The sequence below is a fragment of the Glycine soja genome, chromosome 1, assembly GCF_004193775.1.
Source record: "Glycine soja cultivar W05 chromosome 1, ASM419377v2, whole genome shotgun sequence".
Lineage (NCBI taxonomy): Eukaryota > Viridiplantae > Streptophyta > Magnoliopsida > Fabales > Fabaceae > Glycine > Glycine soja.
In genome coordinates this window covers 48,346,216-48,363,696 of record NC_041002.1, presented here as the reverse complement: position 1 = coordinate 48,363,696, position 17,481 = coordinate 48,346,216, and positions in this window count along the sequence as shown.

Below are 17,481 nucleotides of genomic sequence, written 5' to 3'. Positions count from 1 at the left end.
TTTACTATTCATTTTTTACGAACCACATGTATATTAAAAAAATAATCTTATTCCAACCTAATATGACAACTATAGGCAAGAAAGTTTCATTTCTAAGTATTGAACATAATTAAATATTTAAAATTTGATCTCTTAAAATAATTTATATCTATTGATTCATGTATTCAATGATATTATTTCATTAGTAATGTAATCAAATTTTTGAATGAATAATGGTTGACCGTGTGTTTATTATTGTATTTTATGCTCTAGTGTTGAGCATGCAAAGTAACTTAATTATATGAGATTGTATTCACTTAACCAATGATTTTGAGTGAGGGAACACTTTTACTATAGTGAAAAGAGTCATCTACAATGATATATATTATTCATATTAATCATATTGGACTAGAACAAAATAATATTTTATATAATTTCATTCCCAATCATAAAAATGTGTACTTTTTGCTCTCTTTTTTATAACTCAATTATACACATATCCCACATGACTTGTACAAGATTTTATTTTTCTTGAAAATGATCGATATATGTTTCTTCTCTAAGACATATATTATTCATTGTAAAATAACTGATGTTTAAAATTTTTTCACACCAATCAAAAAAGAAAGAATTTCAAGAAAACTAACATTTATTAGAGAAATTTTTTACTAATGTATCTTTGTTCTCTCTTAATTTTAATAAATATATTATTAAGTCTATTAAAATAACATTATTTATCACGGGATAAAATTAAAAAAAAATTGAATATCTCATAAAAAAAATAAAAACATTAATCAATTATTTTTCAAAAACTAAAACTACAGTTATTTTAAGAGACAAAGGGAGTAGATATCATTTGATGCAATAAATGCATTCTTAGACAGCATAGTGAATAAGGATGGGTTAGAGGGATCAGCCCCACCTGATGTTAGACGAGGATGTCAGGCGCCGTTGGATGTTGCCCCCACGTTATGATGTTCACACGCTATCTTCCAACCTATCGCACGTGCATGCATTATAGTACTCTGCACTTAGCCCCCCACATACACCTAACCTTCTTTTACGTCTATCATCTCAAACTTTTAAGACATAATAGCAAGAGCAACTTATAATCAAAAGGGAGAGTGTTAGTTTGAAGGGACTAGGGGTGGTTGCATATAGTGGAATCATGGTATTAGATTGATTGAAGTTGTAATTTAGGTTGTGTTGGGATTAGTAGTAGCATTATGAAAAATTATGGTCATAATCATGCATGTAAAAATCGGGAGATTTTATTTAAGAAAGACAAAGTGAAGGCTATGCTGGAGTTATTAGCGCTCGCTCAAAGCCTACGTGACGTAACAATGGTTTGAACTAGGCTAACTCAAATGTAGTGTTAGTCTTGTCCCACACTATTAACTCAATCACTCAACTCATTTATCTAACTTAAATTAAATTGTTTTTTCACAACTTGAATATCTCATCTATGTTTACTATTTTGGAATCATTGGTTTTAAAAGTAGGAGTGGTAGGGGATAACGACGTAGTTCAGATTAAACGAAAAAATTGAAGTGATTAATCTTTGTGGCAATTGTGTTTTTGTGCTCAGTAAATATAACTCAAAATCCCTATAAATGTTTGCTAAATATGAAGTGGAAAACTATTCTAATTTCTCTAGGTTGATGTATTACAACAAAGAAAATTATACTTTCAAATTGACTTTGTATGGTCTAACAGGAAAAATATACTTGACATGATACAAATCAATTTTTAAGATTTGGCCTAACCTACTTGAAGACCTTAATTATATGACTTTCTTATTTGAAGGTCCGATCCTTGGTATACCATCTAATATACTAAGCTAGCCTTTGAAAATGATTAGATTAAGCCTATAACAAAGTAGTTTGTGACATATTTTAGTTTATTTGTAGTGTTACATTTTTCAAATAAGCCCAATGTATTTAAGTCAAAGCATAACTCGATGAAAGATGATATGATCTTGTTATAATTTTAAGGAAGACGGTGTGATAATGGTTTAAGGGTGATACCATAAATGATCTCTACAGTGAATATTTGGAGAAATAAAAAAATTGGCATCTCGTCATTATAGAACTTTTAGGTTAGACTAAACTTTCAAAGCATATTAGACTCAAATTTGTCACTGTGAACTATGTTAAGCTAAGGCTTACCAAAGCTTGATCTATGTGTCCTCCTAAATGTTTATTTCATACTAACGTTATTGAATGCACAAGCACACACCCAAATCATCACAATCTCATCAACAAATTTTGTTATGTATCATTTTGACACCAGATTATTTACACACGAAAAAAAAAAAACGCGCGTCTGGTGAATGTGAAAATAATGAGGGAAGAACAACGTATCTTTTCTGTCACTTCACAACACCTTGGCTTGCCTTAACTTATGTTGCTTTGAATCCAATTCTTGGATTCCTCTCCCTCCTATTTTTTTCTTTGGTTATATATAACTCTTGCTTCCTCCATCGTTATATTAAAAAAGCACATTATAAGCAAGTGCATTACTGTGCCAGTATATCATTTGTCTTGTTCGTGTTTTACTATTTTACATCAATTATATGGATAATATTAAATGCAATAATTACATACGTACCAAGCAGAGTCCATTAGTACTAAACTTTTAAAGTGACTTATTTTATGATTGTCCATGTCATTCCACCACTTTAAATGCACTACTGACCCTGAACCAATTCACAATTGATCTTACTAACTTTCTTCATTTCGTTTCAGTTTATTTGTTAAATTTTAAAAGAAAAATCATCCTATAATTTTTTTTTGAAGTTTAAGAAATATTAATTATTATCTGTTTTTTGTGTGAAAAAAAACATTTATTATCTTTTTAAGTATACTCTTATCTCTATATTTTCTTAAATATTTTACATATTTATCTTAAACGAGAAAGAAATTAATAATAGTGAAAGTCATATTAAGAAATTTAAAACAATTTTAATATATTGTTTACATTCTTTACCCTATGTATTATTTTTATAAGTTAAGGTTAATAGATAAAAACAAAGTAATAATTTTGGGATTAGCCTTGCAAATAGTTTATTTTTTTATTAACCATGTGTATAGTTCCATCATTTTTTGGAAGTAGATATAATTTGGTGCTCAATAAATTTATCTTAATACAAGAGAAACCATTTCATTGAAAAGCCTTCATATATTTCTGTCATAATGTAATAGCTAGCTAGCATCCAATACTTTACTTTAAAATAATATTTTTAATTTAAGTAGTGTGTTTTTTTATCTAGTTTTCATCACGTACGTCTCCCTTATAAATCTTAATGATTTTCTAGATTAATAACTATAAAAAATCAATAAAATTTTAAAATATATGATTGTCATAAATAATAGATAAATAGTGCATGCATTTTTTTATACTGAGAGTTCTCTTCGGTGCACTTTGATTCATTGGAAGAAGATAGAAACAAAATTTTGTTTCCTTGACTATTCTTTCTGTCTCTCTACGTTCGTGATGGTTAGAGGTTATAGAAAATATTTTTTTTTGTCAGGAAGAGGGTCTTATTTCACATAAGTGAGTATTAACCCTTTTATAGTCATTACTCTCAACAAGTAACAATTATCTCTAGAAACTTCTCCTATTTAACCCAATTAAAATTTAGTCTTTAATTATTAATTATTTATTTATTAGTCCCTACATAAGTCACTTGCCTCTCACAAAGAGACATTAATTCTAACATTCTCTCACTTGGCTCATGTGATATTACCAAACATTATGGACTAAATAAATATGTAGAAGCATATGTTGAATGAAACTTTTGATGATGTCAAAAAGATGAAAGTTATTCAAGATTGATCAAAGTCAAGATCAAGAATTCAAGAGAAACGATTAACAATTAGTCCATTGTATGTTAAAAGAATTCCTTAAAAGAGACAACAAAGGTTTGACCTTAGGTTAATTCTTCAAAACATCTTACAAAAGTTTTTAAGTAAAACTCAGTTTTTGAAAATATGTTTTTTCTCTTGTAATTGATTACCAGAAGCAAAAATAAGTTTTAAACAGTTTTAGAAAATTTGAATTTAAATTTTGAATGTGTAATCGATTACCAAGAGATTGTAATCGATTATCAGAGGCAAAACTGTTTTAAAACAACTTTCAGAAAGTTTTGAATTTAAATTTTAAATTGTGTAATCGATTACAACAACTCTGTAATTGATTACCAGTCGCAAACTTTTGAAATTTAAATCTGAAGAGTCATAACTCCTCAAAATTAACTGTGTAATCGATTATCAGTGAGGAAATCTTGAAAATAACACTGAAAAGTCACAATTGTTCACAAGTTTTTGAAAGGCCACCAAAGGCCTATAAATATGTGACTCGAGTTCAAAATTCTTTAGAGTTTTTCAGAATAATAATTGTCCTATCCTCTCAAAAGAAAACCTTTGGCCAAACACTTACAAAATCATTAAGGATTCTTATAAGATTTTCATCTTGTAGCATTCTTCTCTATAAGAGAGAAATCTTTTTCTTCTTACTTCAAAGAAAACAATTGTTATTCAAGAGACAGTGGGTCTCTTGATTTGTAAAGTTCTCTGAACACAAGGGAAGGGTGTCCCTGTGTGGTTCAGAAATTGTAAAAGAAATTTACAAGTTAGTGGAAATGTCAAGTGGGTTACTTGAGGATTTGACGTAGGCACTGGACGTGGCTGAACCAGTATAAAACTGAATTTGCATTTCTTTCTTCCCTAAACTTCTTTAATTTATTGCATTTTATTTTTGCTTTGCTTATTTTAAAGAAGTATCAATTGATTTGTTCTTTACTTCGTTCATATTAAGTTTGCATATTCTATTTCAAGAGAGAATTAAAATTTGATTAGGGAAAATTTTTTAAACTTAATTCACCCCTCCTCTTAAGTTATTGAGACCACTTGTTTATCAAAATAAATAGATTAAATTAACATAATGCACATTAAAATCACTAAATCGTTATATACATTGAGTGCATCATAATTTCATGATTAAGAATAGAAACCAATTTGAGTCATGACAATTATACATCACTTAATCGACATAGTCTCTTCTATGTACTACAAATTAGTTTTCTCCTTAATATGATCATTAGTTAGGAGTACATAATTTGCCTAACATAATGTTTTTATTCAAGATAACCTGTTAACATTACTCTAATACAAATATGCATCCAAACATAGAGAATAGGTAATTAGAAATATATCATAAATGAGTTTAGAGTATCAATAAAATACATAAGGTAAATTACACTTAATGATTATCAATAACAATAATGCTTATACTTTCAACATGTTCTATAAATGTCTTGGCAATAATCCATTTGTCAAAGGGTCAACTATCATAAGGTTTGTGTTAATATGTTCTATTGATACTCTTTATTTCTAAACTTCTTCCTTCACGACAAAGTACTTCAATTCCATATGTTTAGCACTCTTAGAGTACTTGTTGTTCTTAGAGAAAAATACTGTTGCGGAGTTATCACAATACATTTTTAGCAGTCTAGCAATACTGTCGACAATTTCAAGCCCTAAAATAAAGTTCTGCATCCAATTAGCCTGAATTGTAGTCTCAAAACATGCTACAAATTCAGCTTTCATGGTATATGCAAGAACAACTGATGCATACGAAATTGCTTCCATTTGTTTTCGTTCCAGATCATTTTTGGGATATTTTTTAGGACATGGTGCGAGACTAAATTTGTCTCCATCTTGAATCTCTCGAGTACTTTATTGGTATATGTTTTATGAGATAAGTATAACAATCCTTGTGATCTATTACGAAATATTTCTATTCCTATCATATAGCTTGTCTCACCCATATCTTTTATTTCAAAGTTTCTATAGAGAAACTTCTTAGTCTCACGAAGAAGACCAAGATCATTAATTGCAAGCAAGATATCATCCACATATAATATTAGAAAAATAACCTTACTCCCACTGACCTTCAGATATATACACCGATCAACTATATTTTCCTTAAATCTAAAGGAAACAATGGTATCATTAAACTTCAAATACCATTAGCGGGAAGCTTGCTTACGATTGTATATTGATTTCTTTAATTTGCACACCATGTGTTCCTTTCCTTTAATTGAGAACCCCATTGGTTGGTCCATATAAACATTCTCCTCTAAATCTCCATTAAGGAAGACAATTTTCACATCCATCTGATGTAGCTCTAAGTCATAATGAGCTACTAATGTCATGATAGTCCTGAAAGAATCCTTTTGTGTGACCGGTGAAAATGTCTCTTTATAATCAATGTCATCTTTCTGAGTAAATCCCATAGCAACAAGTTTAGCCTTGTAACATTCAAGGTTGCCATGAGAGTCACGTTTAGTCTTGAAGATCCACTTACAACCAACTCTCTTACAACAATTTGGCCATTCTACAAGGTCTCAAACACCATTATGTTTCATGGAATTAATTTATTCTTTCATGGCATTTAACCACTTCTCAGAATTATCACACCTTACAGTTTGTGAAAATGAAATTGGATCATTATCATTAATGCTTAAGTTTGTTTTTGTTTCATGTATGTATACCACATAGTCATTCGAAATAGTTGGTCTCGTTTCTCTTTGAGACCTTCTTAATGCTACTTCTTGTGGTTCTTCCATAATAGGTTCATTATGTATCGTGGGCTCATTATTGTGTTGCTTTTCTTTATTATTGTTTGGGACAACAACTAAATGAGCAATCACCTTACTGCTAAAGACACAAGCTAAATGGATTTGTACTCTAACTTCTTTAATTTCCACATCTCGTGGAACTATACTCCTATTGATTTCACCATTTTCAATGAACCTTGTATTTCCAGTTTCGATAATTCTCATACTTTGGTTAGAACAATAAAACATATACCTCTTTGACTTTTCTGGATAACCAATGAAATATCCATTGATTGTTCTTGCATTCAATTTTCTTTCTTGTGAATTATAAATCCTTATTTCTGCTTAGCTACTCTAAACATGTAGGTGTCTTATACTAGGTGTCCTATTCGTCCATAGTTCAAAAGGTGTCTTTAGAATTGCCTTACTAGAAACCTTATTTAACAAATACATGACAGTTTTCAAGGCATACATCCACAAAGATACGAGTAAAGTTGAATTGCTTAACATACTCATAACTATATCCATTAAAGTTCTATTATGCCTTTCTGATACACCATTTTGTTGTGGTGTACCAGGCATTGTGCATTGTGCACAAATGCCATGTTTTTGAAAGAGTTTAGCAAATGGACCTGGGTATTGCCCAATTTCATCGTATCTTTCGTAATATTCACCACCTTTACTAGACCTAACAACTTTCACCTTTATGTCTAACTGTCTTTCTACTTCGTTCAAGTAAATTTCTAATGCATCCAATGCCTGAGATTTCTCATGCAGTAAGTAAACATAAATGTAACATGAATAATCATCAATAAATGTGATAAAGTTTCTTTTCTTTCCGAAAGAACTAACATCAAAAGGTCCCCAAATATCAGTATGCATAATTTCAAGAAGTTGAGTGCTTCTCATAGCTTCTTTCTTTGTATGTTTTGTTTGTTTTCCCATAATACAATCCACACAAATATTTAGATCCGTAAAATCTAGATCAGGAAAAATTTTATTTTTTATTAATCATTCCACCATTTCTCTAGAAATGTGATCTAAACATTAATGTCACAAGAAAACAGATTGTTCATTCACTAAACTATATTTAGTGCTAACATTATGATGCAAGGTTAAAACGGTTTCAGCATACAAACCATCTAATTTCAATTTATATTAACCATCACAAAGAACACCAATACCAATGAGACGATTATGCTTAAATAAACTGAAATATCCATTACCAAAAATTAAAAGAGTATCCAATAACATCAAGTTTAGATAATGAAACTAAATTCCTAGAAAAATTAGGTACATAAAGAGTTTCCAGTAAATCTAAATCGTGTTTAGTGTCGAGTTTTAAAAGATAAGTCCCGATTACTTCCACTGGAGCTTTTACTCTATTCCCTATGAAGACGAACTTCTCATTTGGACTTATGATTTAGATTGTAAGGAATCCCTGCATAGTATTGGAAACATGAGTCGTACATCCAGAATCAATCCACCATGAATTATGGGAAACTTTAGTTAAGTTTGATTAAAAAATAATTAAGCATTAAGCTAACCTTTCTTTTCAAACCAAGACTTACACTTTGGGTAATCCTTCTGAAAGTATCCAGATTTTCCACAGAAATGACAATTATTACCCTTTGATACCTTATTCTAGATTTGCAAAGAGTCGTCGTTGATCTTTAATGGCCTTTTGCCTTTATCATGTTTCTTCACAAATTTGTTTCCAACTCCTTGATTCCATTGGTGTCTTACATAATGGACTGAGTGACTTCCTTGATTCTTAAGTCTCGTTTCTTCTTGAACTGACATAATGTGCAATTCATGCACACTTCATTTATCTTTCATGGTATTATAGCTCATTTGGAACAGACCATGCTCAAACGATAATGAGTCTAGAATAAACTGAACAAGGAAGTTCTCATTCACAACCATTCCCAAGGTCTTACTTAAGTATTATTGTAACGTTTGTCATCTCAATGACATGCTCATGCATAATATGTGAGGCATCAAACTTCATGGTGGTTAGTGTACTCATTAATGTCCCAGCAAGAGACATATCAGTTGTTTGAGAGTGCTCTCCCACTAACCCTATAAACTCTTTAACATTTTCGATCTTAGGGAGAGTTATCTTAATATTATCTACAACAATCATTTCATGAACATTAGGTTGAGTCTGTTAGATATTTCCCAAGCTTTATAATGGATTTTCTCTTCATTGCTACTAGCATCAGTAATACTAGTAAACTTCTTTTCCAATATAGAAAGATCAAGATCCAAAACACCGAGATAAAATTGGACTTGCTCATTTGAGTTAGAGAAGTTAAGCCCATTAAAATTGACACATATGATACATGAAATTTTAGTGAATTGTGAACATGTATTGCATAATAAAACTCACATAAGTGTTTTGAGACATAAAATATATGTCATACATATAATTCATTCAAATAACAGTCAATGTATGCTGATGTTTTTCTTTGGATGATACACCAACTCATAACATACAAACATGATGATGCTAATAAAACCCTTAACATTATTTGACGATTAAAATATTCAACAATTAGTAGTACCTATTACCTTTGGGTATATAATAAAACTAATGGTACACACAAATCGCCTACAATTATATTCATTAATTATAAGAATAACTAATCAACCTTTGGGCGATCCATAAATGTCTTATAACAATGAATTTCAATTAATTATCCATAAACCAATAATCATATAATTTAGCATCTATTATTCAATGAGTAATTAAAATAATCATTAATTTTAAATTAAATAACCTTATAAATTTGGTCACTTTAATGACTAACAAATCTATCATATACTTAATTCTAAATAAATATTCGACCTATACATACTTATTACTATTAATAATTCATAATTGTTTTATTAATCTCGTTCCAGGCCATTAAAATAATATTCGTTCATTCACATTATAACAAAAAAAATAAAATTACATTCACATTACCGTTAACATATAGGTCTCTCATACAGTATTGGAACATAAATATTTCTCCCAACATTTTGTGACATCCATTTCAGTACGTAAATATTGCGTTTCAATGTTTTCAATGTCTAAACCATGCATAAAGCTTTAACTGACCCTAATGAAAAAGGCGCGTACCAAGCACATTAACAAGGCAACCAAAGTACCAAACCAATCACCTTCACTACTGTACTGAAGAAAAGGAAATTACAAAAGCTTTGTGACATGATAATCATAACAATAAGCTTCATGATTAGAATTCATAAAGAATTCACGTAAACTGCAAACGCTTTCATCCAAAATATTTGAAGATAAAGAATTAAAACTCCAAATAAGAATTCTTAAAGAATTCACATTTACCGGATGTTCATTCATAAGGAAATTGTTTGTTTTCTCTTTATTATATGTGAATTATTATATGTGAATTAGTATAAGTCTTCGAAGTTATTATATTTGCAGCGAAAAAAATAATCAACAATCCCGATTTTGATACAACATTATATGCAATCGGGATTTGAATGGCCGAAGTTTTATAATGAATCAGAATCAAAATCAGACGTTAACGTTAACTTTCCGCTGCAATTCTTTATCCATATACGTGATACAATATTACACTTACACTTGTACGGAAAAAATAAAATTTTTAAATTTCATAATCAGGGTTTATATATAATTAAAAATAAATAAATTATTCTTAAAAAATAATAAATTTCATAACATATATTTTGATATCACATGTAAATCTTACGAATTTCATAGATTAACAATTATAAAAAATTAATAAGATATTAAAATATATGATTCTCACCAATAATAGATAGTATTTTTTGGTCATAGTGAGACTTCTCTTCGATGTATTTTGATTCATTGAAAGAGAATAAAAATAAAAATTTTATTTTTTTAACTATTCTTTGTGTCTTTCTGATTTGTGATGACCAAAAGTTAAAACATTTTTTTTCAAGAAAAAGATCATATTTCACATCATTAAATATTAATCTTTTTATAATCATTATTTCCATCAAGTAACAGTTATTTCTATAAACTTTTCATATTTAATATAATTATAATTTAATCTTTAATTATTAATTATTTATTTATTAATCTTTATATAAGTCACATGACTTTCACATATGACATTAATTAGTTCTAACATCTCTCTACTTACTAGATCCATACTTTTAATATGGTTTTGTTATTTAAACATTGAAAATTTAATATCACATATGATTGTGTATAACTATTTTTATTTATTATTTTTATCCTTTTCATATATTCACATTTTAAAAATATACCTTAAAATTAAAAAGACAGTATTCTTTTCTTTCAAAATTATTTTCAAGACAGTTTTGGATTTTGGTAATTCAGCTAAGAAGAAAAGGACAAACATGTCTGGTCGTAAGGTCCCATTGGTGGAATATCCAAATCAAGGGATCAAGTCATGCAAGGTTTTGAATTTTGTTGTTTTCTTGTTTTATTTTTTCTTTTGTCGAATTAGATTTTTGTTAAAAAAATTGTTTTATTTTTTACCATTAACCAATATGATTATCAAGTTTAATGATTCCTTTCTAGATTTGTCGATTTTTTTTTGTCGTTATTGAACCCTAAGAAGATATTATAAAAAAATGGCATCATTGACCTACAATCAAAGGTGCGGAAAATTAATGCAAAGGTGGATTTTCGACAAGATCTTCAAGGTGCTGCCTCGTTGAAATTCCATCCCTGATCATTTCAGTATTTGAATCTTAGCACATTTAGAGGAAATTTTGTTGTCGTTCTTTGTACTTCACGATTGGATTTGTTTCAAACTTCCATAAATCTATCTTCTAATATATTATACATTTGCCATGCATTTGTTTTCTCATTCTCCAAAACGTTTTCAAAATGAGTTAGCATTATTATTAGTATTTGAACTTAAACAAAAGTTCACACCGGTCATAACAGGATTTTATAATGAAAGATGTAATTTAAAATAATGATTGTTAATTATTCTGCATCTTCTTTAATTTGGAGAATTTAGACTCAGATTAGCAAAAGTTAATTTTTTTATCGGCCAAATAATTGTATTATATATGAATCAATAGGTATGTACCTACAACCGTACAAAATGGTAAGCAAAATACCAAAAATAAAAAATAAAAAAAATCCTCTACCCACTACCTAGTATGTTTGGGATCTTAGGCCATTCACAACGGCAAGTCTTTCACTATATTTAAGGGAGAGACATGACACCTTTTATGAATCACAAGAGTCTCTAAAATAAGAGTCGGTGCTTATAGAAGCATCAGTGTTAAAAAAATTGTGTTCCATCACATCAATATATATTTTTATAATTAAAATAAAAAAGTAAGGATGGTTTATTAGAGAGACTCGTTTAGTTAATTTAGGGAGGTGATGGGTTGTAGAGATTGAGTTCTTATGAGAGGATTAAAATGAGAAATATAAAAATAAGTGAAGTGTACAATATGACTCATTTAAGAATTTAAAGAGAGATCTCTCATAAAGATGTTTTAATATTTGAACCTTAAAAAATAAGTAAGAGGATCTTGTAGAGCCAAAAGGACGACATTGTGGATGGGAAACATGGGATCATAATTCATTCTGATACAAGCATCAAGTCTATTACAAATTGTTTAGTGATACATTTCTAACACCACCTCATATCAGAAATATCACAATGAATCAATTAATTAAGAAATAGTAAATTGACCCATAGAGGATGAGGTACAATCTCCGATCTTTATCCTCCATGTGTATTTTGTATATACTAACTTGAGTGTCAGAATTTTTGCAAGTATATATTTAGAGTTAACTTTCACATATTCAAAGATATTCCTTTCAATTATTCCATCTATCTAAGGGAATTGATCAATGTTGAACAAGAATAATATGGATCAAAGGAATACTATAGCATCACTTTTTTTCTAACTCTATTTTTTTATGATTGACTAAAATTTATAGGTAATTACCAATTTTGATGGATTCTACATCTAAATCAGGAGAGTGGGAGACATTAAAGGAGAAATAGAATCCACAAAAATTGATGATTTTTAATAAATTTTAACTAATTATAAATAAAGTGTTAAAAGAGATCATTAGACGTAGAATTGCTAACATTCATCTATGAATCTCTAAAGATATAGGAAAGTAAAAAAAAAACAAGTTCGTGACAAGAGGTTTGATTAAGAAATTCAATTGTTAGAAAGGTGTGTAGCGGGAGAAAACACTTTCTTCTGATTAGATATTTGGGTTGGAGAAGAAAATTTGAAATTTATTGGAATTTTTTTGTTTCAATTTTCAAGAGAACTTACTTATTATAGTTGGTGACAATTTTCACTATAAATAGAGAAGAGAATTAGAGGAGAAACAACACATGTAGAGAGAGTGTGAGAGAAGAGAGATTGTGAAACAAAGTCACTTTGTTGAGAGAAAAACATCTTTGTGTAAGAGTGTTATCATTTCTTGTAACCATTGAGTAGGGTACTCAGGTTTGTAGAGTGATACACTATTTGGGGTGAGTTACAATCTTGTTATCATTTTTGTGATAGGGAAATATTTTTTGAGACGGTTCTATGGACGTAGGCAAGAGGTGCCGAACCACGTTAAATTCTTGTGATTGTTATTATTTTTCATACGGCGTAATCTTTGTTGTGTTCTTACGATCATTTATGGGTGTGAGTAATTTTGTTTGTCGGAGTGTTGATTACCCAAAAATGGTATCAAATTTATGGTCGGGAGCACACGAAGGTTCGAGATACCGTTGTTTGATGAAAAAAATAAATTTTATGATTTGGTAGAGTACTATTCAAGACCTTTTGGTGCAACAAGATATTGATCAGTCATTATAAGATGAAAGGCCGACTTCTATAAATGAAACCGATTGGACTAAGATCCGAAGGAAGGTTGTGAGCATGATTCGGTTAGCCCTTGCTCCCGAGATAAAACACAACGTGTTGAAGGAGACAACACCGAAGGCCTTGTAGGAGAAGCTCGATAATATCTATGCGTCAAAGTCGCTAACCAATCACCTTTGTTTAAAGATGGAGTTGTATCAACTCAAAATGGAGATGGGAGGAGATCTCCATGACCACATCAACAGGTTCAATCAGCTAGTAGGTCAATTGTTGAATGCAAATGATAAACTCTCTTATGAGGAGCAAGTGTTGTTGTTGTTGGCCTCACTACCAATGTCCTTCAAAGCTTTGGTTCAAATGTTGCTCGTAGGAATATCAACTTTGAATTTGGATGAGGTGGCTGCCACTCTTAGAGAAAATGAGAGAATGATAAGAACTGAAAATGTTGATGATGAACACAATGCAATAGCTGTGATGGAGTCTGAGCGATGGAAGAATCATTCAAGGGGACATGATGTTCCAAGAGAAAGATCAAAATCACAATCGCGTCCGCAATGAGATATGAGTAATATTCAATGCTACTATTGTGGTGAGAATGATCATGTGCAAGTGAGGTGCAAACAAATAAAGGAGGACTTGAAGAAATTAAGAGATATGAACAAAGATGACACCAACTCCGAAGCTAATGTAGTAAAAAATGTTGAAGATAAAGATGATGTGTTTTTGGAAACAAATGATGAGGTTGCTAAAACAAAATGGGTGATGGATTATGCTACCTCAAAGCACATTTGCAAAGATCGAGAGATGTTTGATACTTTGAAAACTGATGGAGAATTCGACTATTTCAAGTTAGGGAATGGTGGAAAAATGAAGGTTGAAAGCATAGGGAGTGTGAAGATGAGGCTCCATGATGGTGTTATTCGAACTTTCTCAAATGTGAGGTTTGTACCTTTTGTTGCTGTCAATATGATTTCTATGAGGGAGATGACATCACAAGGGTACAAGTATGTTGGTTCAAAGTGGGGATGCAAGATGTACAAGGGGAGACACTTGGTGTTGTGATGACAAAAAAATAAAGGTCACCTTTTCTATTTGGATGGACAAACCTTGAAGAGGAACCATGAAAGCAAAGTGAAGAAGAAAATGAAGTTTTCTAATATTGTAGAAATGTTGAGAGATACTTTCATTGGAAGGGGAGTTTGTTCACTTTCAAATTGATTGAAGGATATTTCTCTTTTGACTTAAGGGGGAGAATTGTAGAGTTTCAAGCAAAAAGATAAAGTGTATGCATATAGGGAATTAAATTTTTATCACTAAGGTTTAAGTGACTTAAATGCAAAGTGGAAGATTGTATTTTACTAGATGAAGCTTATTTGAATGGATGCATTGGAAGTTGTTTTTGTTTCAATTTTCAAGAGAACTTATTTTTTATAGTTGGTGACAATCTTCACTATAAATAAAGAAAATAATTAGTGGAGAAACAACACGTGTAGAGAGTGTGTGAGAAAAGAGATTATGAAACAAAGTCACTTTGTTTAGAGAAAAGTGTCTTTGTGTGAGAGTGTTATAATTTCTTGTAACCATTGAAAGAGATACTCGGGTTTGTAGAGTGATATATTATTTGGGGGTAGGTTAAAATCTTGTAATCATTTTTGTGATAGAGAAATATTTTTTGAGACGGTTTCGTGGACGTATGCAAGAAGTGTCAAACTACGTTAAATTCTTGTGTTTATTATTATTTTTCTTACGGTATAATCTTTGTTGTTTTCTCACAATCCTTTGCGGGTGTGGATAATTTTATTTATGAGAGCATTGATTATCCAACAAAAACTAAGATGGAGAAGACAACTCTTTCGATGAGAAAATAATTTATTTAACCACCTACTCAATTTGTCAAAGTTGAAGTATTAGTTGAAGACCAAAATGATATGTAGACATGAAAAGTTGGCTTTACATGCCGATCTTCAGCGAAATCAACCTATAATTTGATCCTCAAAATAGGAATTTGTACATGAAACCTCTGGCGTAACATATGTCCTTAAAAATTCAAGGATTTTATATGAAGGGATAATGATAACTAGAATTCCCTCAAAATCCAACCTTTATAGAAAAAGGTATTATCTATCAAATGGATCAATTACTTTGTGTATTTTATAAATGTAACATAGAATCAACATATCACTTGTTTTCCTCTTATAATATTTCATATAGTGTTTGGTAAAGGTGTTACTTGTGATTGGGTACGTACACTACATTAACACACAAATGTAAAGCTTATTTTTGTCACACTTACGGATGACAACTAGAAGAGATGACAAAAGGGTGTTGGATACTTGTTTGGCTTTGTATAATTTAGTCAATACATGGTAGCATGGAAACCAAATTTGTTTCAACTTTGTTGAGTTGAATATAGATGAGATGGTGGAAATGATGAAGATTAAAAGTTAGCTATAGACATGGCAATGGAGCGGGACAGGTACGGGTATTGTCTCCCCAATCCCTTATCTCGACTCCCCAAGATATCCCCATACCCGTACCCGATACTCGACGGGTTTAAGTTTATTGTCTCATCCCCGTATCCGTCGGGTATCGAGTATCCCCGATCCCATCCCATACACGATTCAAATTAAAAAAAATATATTTTTTTTTGTAAAAAAAATATTAAAAATTTGATTTTAGAAAAAATAAATTGATTGTTAAACATTTATTTTTAACTACTTATATATCAATAAATTTATTATAGCGCGTGTGTCTATAAAAATAATTAAGAAAATAATATTAAATTATGTAAAAATTCTAAAATAAAATTAACTAATAATAAAAAATTTATATCTTTTGATTAAATTATGCAAAAATTCTAAAGATTTTAAGTGGCGGGGCGGATTCGGGTTTGGGCTCGGGACGGGTCTAGTAATCCCATACCCGTACCCGACTTTTGGTTATCGGGAAAAACCCGAACCCGAACCCATATCCGGTCAACTCAGATATTACCCGTCAAAGTCAGGATGAATTCGGACGGGTACCCACGAGTACGAATTTTCTTCATGTCTAATTGGCTACAAAGCTAGACGAGAACATACACATAGGTCATTCTATGAGCACTGATCAAATTCACTATTAAGGTTATTTTTTACTACACATTGATGTAATGGGTAGGGTGTCCATTGTACTTATCTAGCAAATTTTTTGCCTTATCTATTTTTTCTCATAATTATATAGATATAGTTTACCGATTTGATCAATAAAAATTAAGGTAAAAGTTATGTAATTTTTAATTGGATAATTTCATCTTAATAGTTTCTGTAAGTTCCTCTAAAAAAATTCTGTAAGTTACATCATTTACTAATTTTAAATTAGATAATTTTATTTTAAAACTCATCATTTAATTAAAAAAATCACTTAGATTATATTTTTTTAAAAATATTTCCTTATTTTCATTCTTTATTTTTTATACAAAATTTGACAAAAAAAAAATCAACTTAAAGTATATTATAAGCTTAAATTATTTTATGTTAATTAATTTTACATCTATACTTATTTTGTATTTTACATATTCTTTCAACATTATAGAGAGTAATATCTCAAAAAAAAATAAAAATACTATGCCTTTAGCTAGGTTTATACACGAAGGACCTTATTGTTAGTTATATTTATGTCAAAACATATTCAAGTTATATATATATTATGCTGAAGATCGAGTAAGGTTTTATTTTTCTATTAAATTTTCTACTAGTTTTTTTACTATTTTATAAAATGGTAAATAAAAAAGATACATTTAATATTCTAAAATATTAAAAAATCTAATACTTTTTATTTAATAAATATAAAATCAATAGAAAAATATTAAGAGACATTTGATTATACATAGTGTGAGATAGAGCTAGAAATAGGGAAAGTCAAATTAGACCTTGCATATGAGCCTGATCAGCTGCTCTACTTTATAATCTTATTGTCCAAAAGCCTGAGATGTTAGCGTACTATAGGTCATTTTTTAGGCTTAGGCTAACCTGTATATAATTATAGTCTGTTAACTTGTTTAA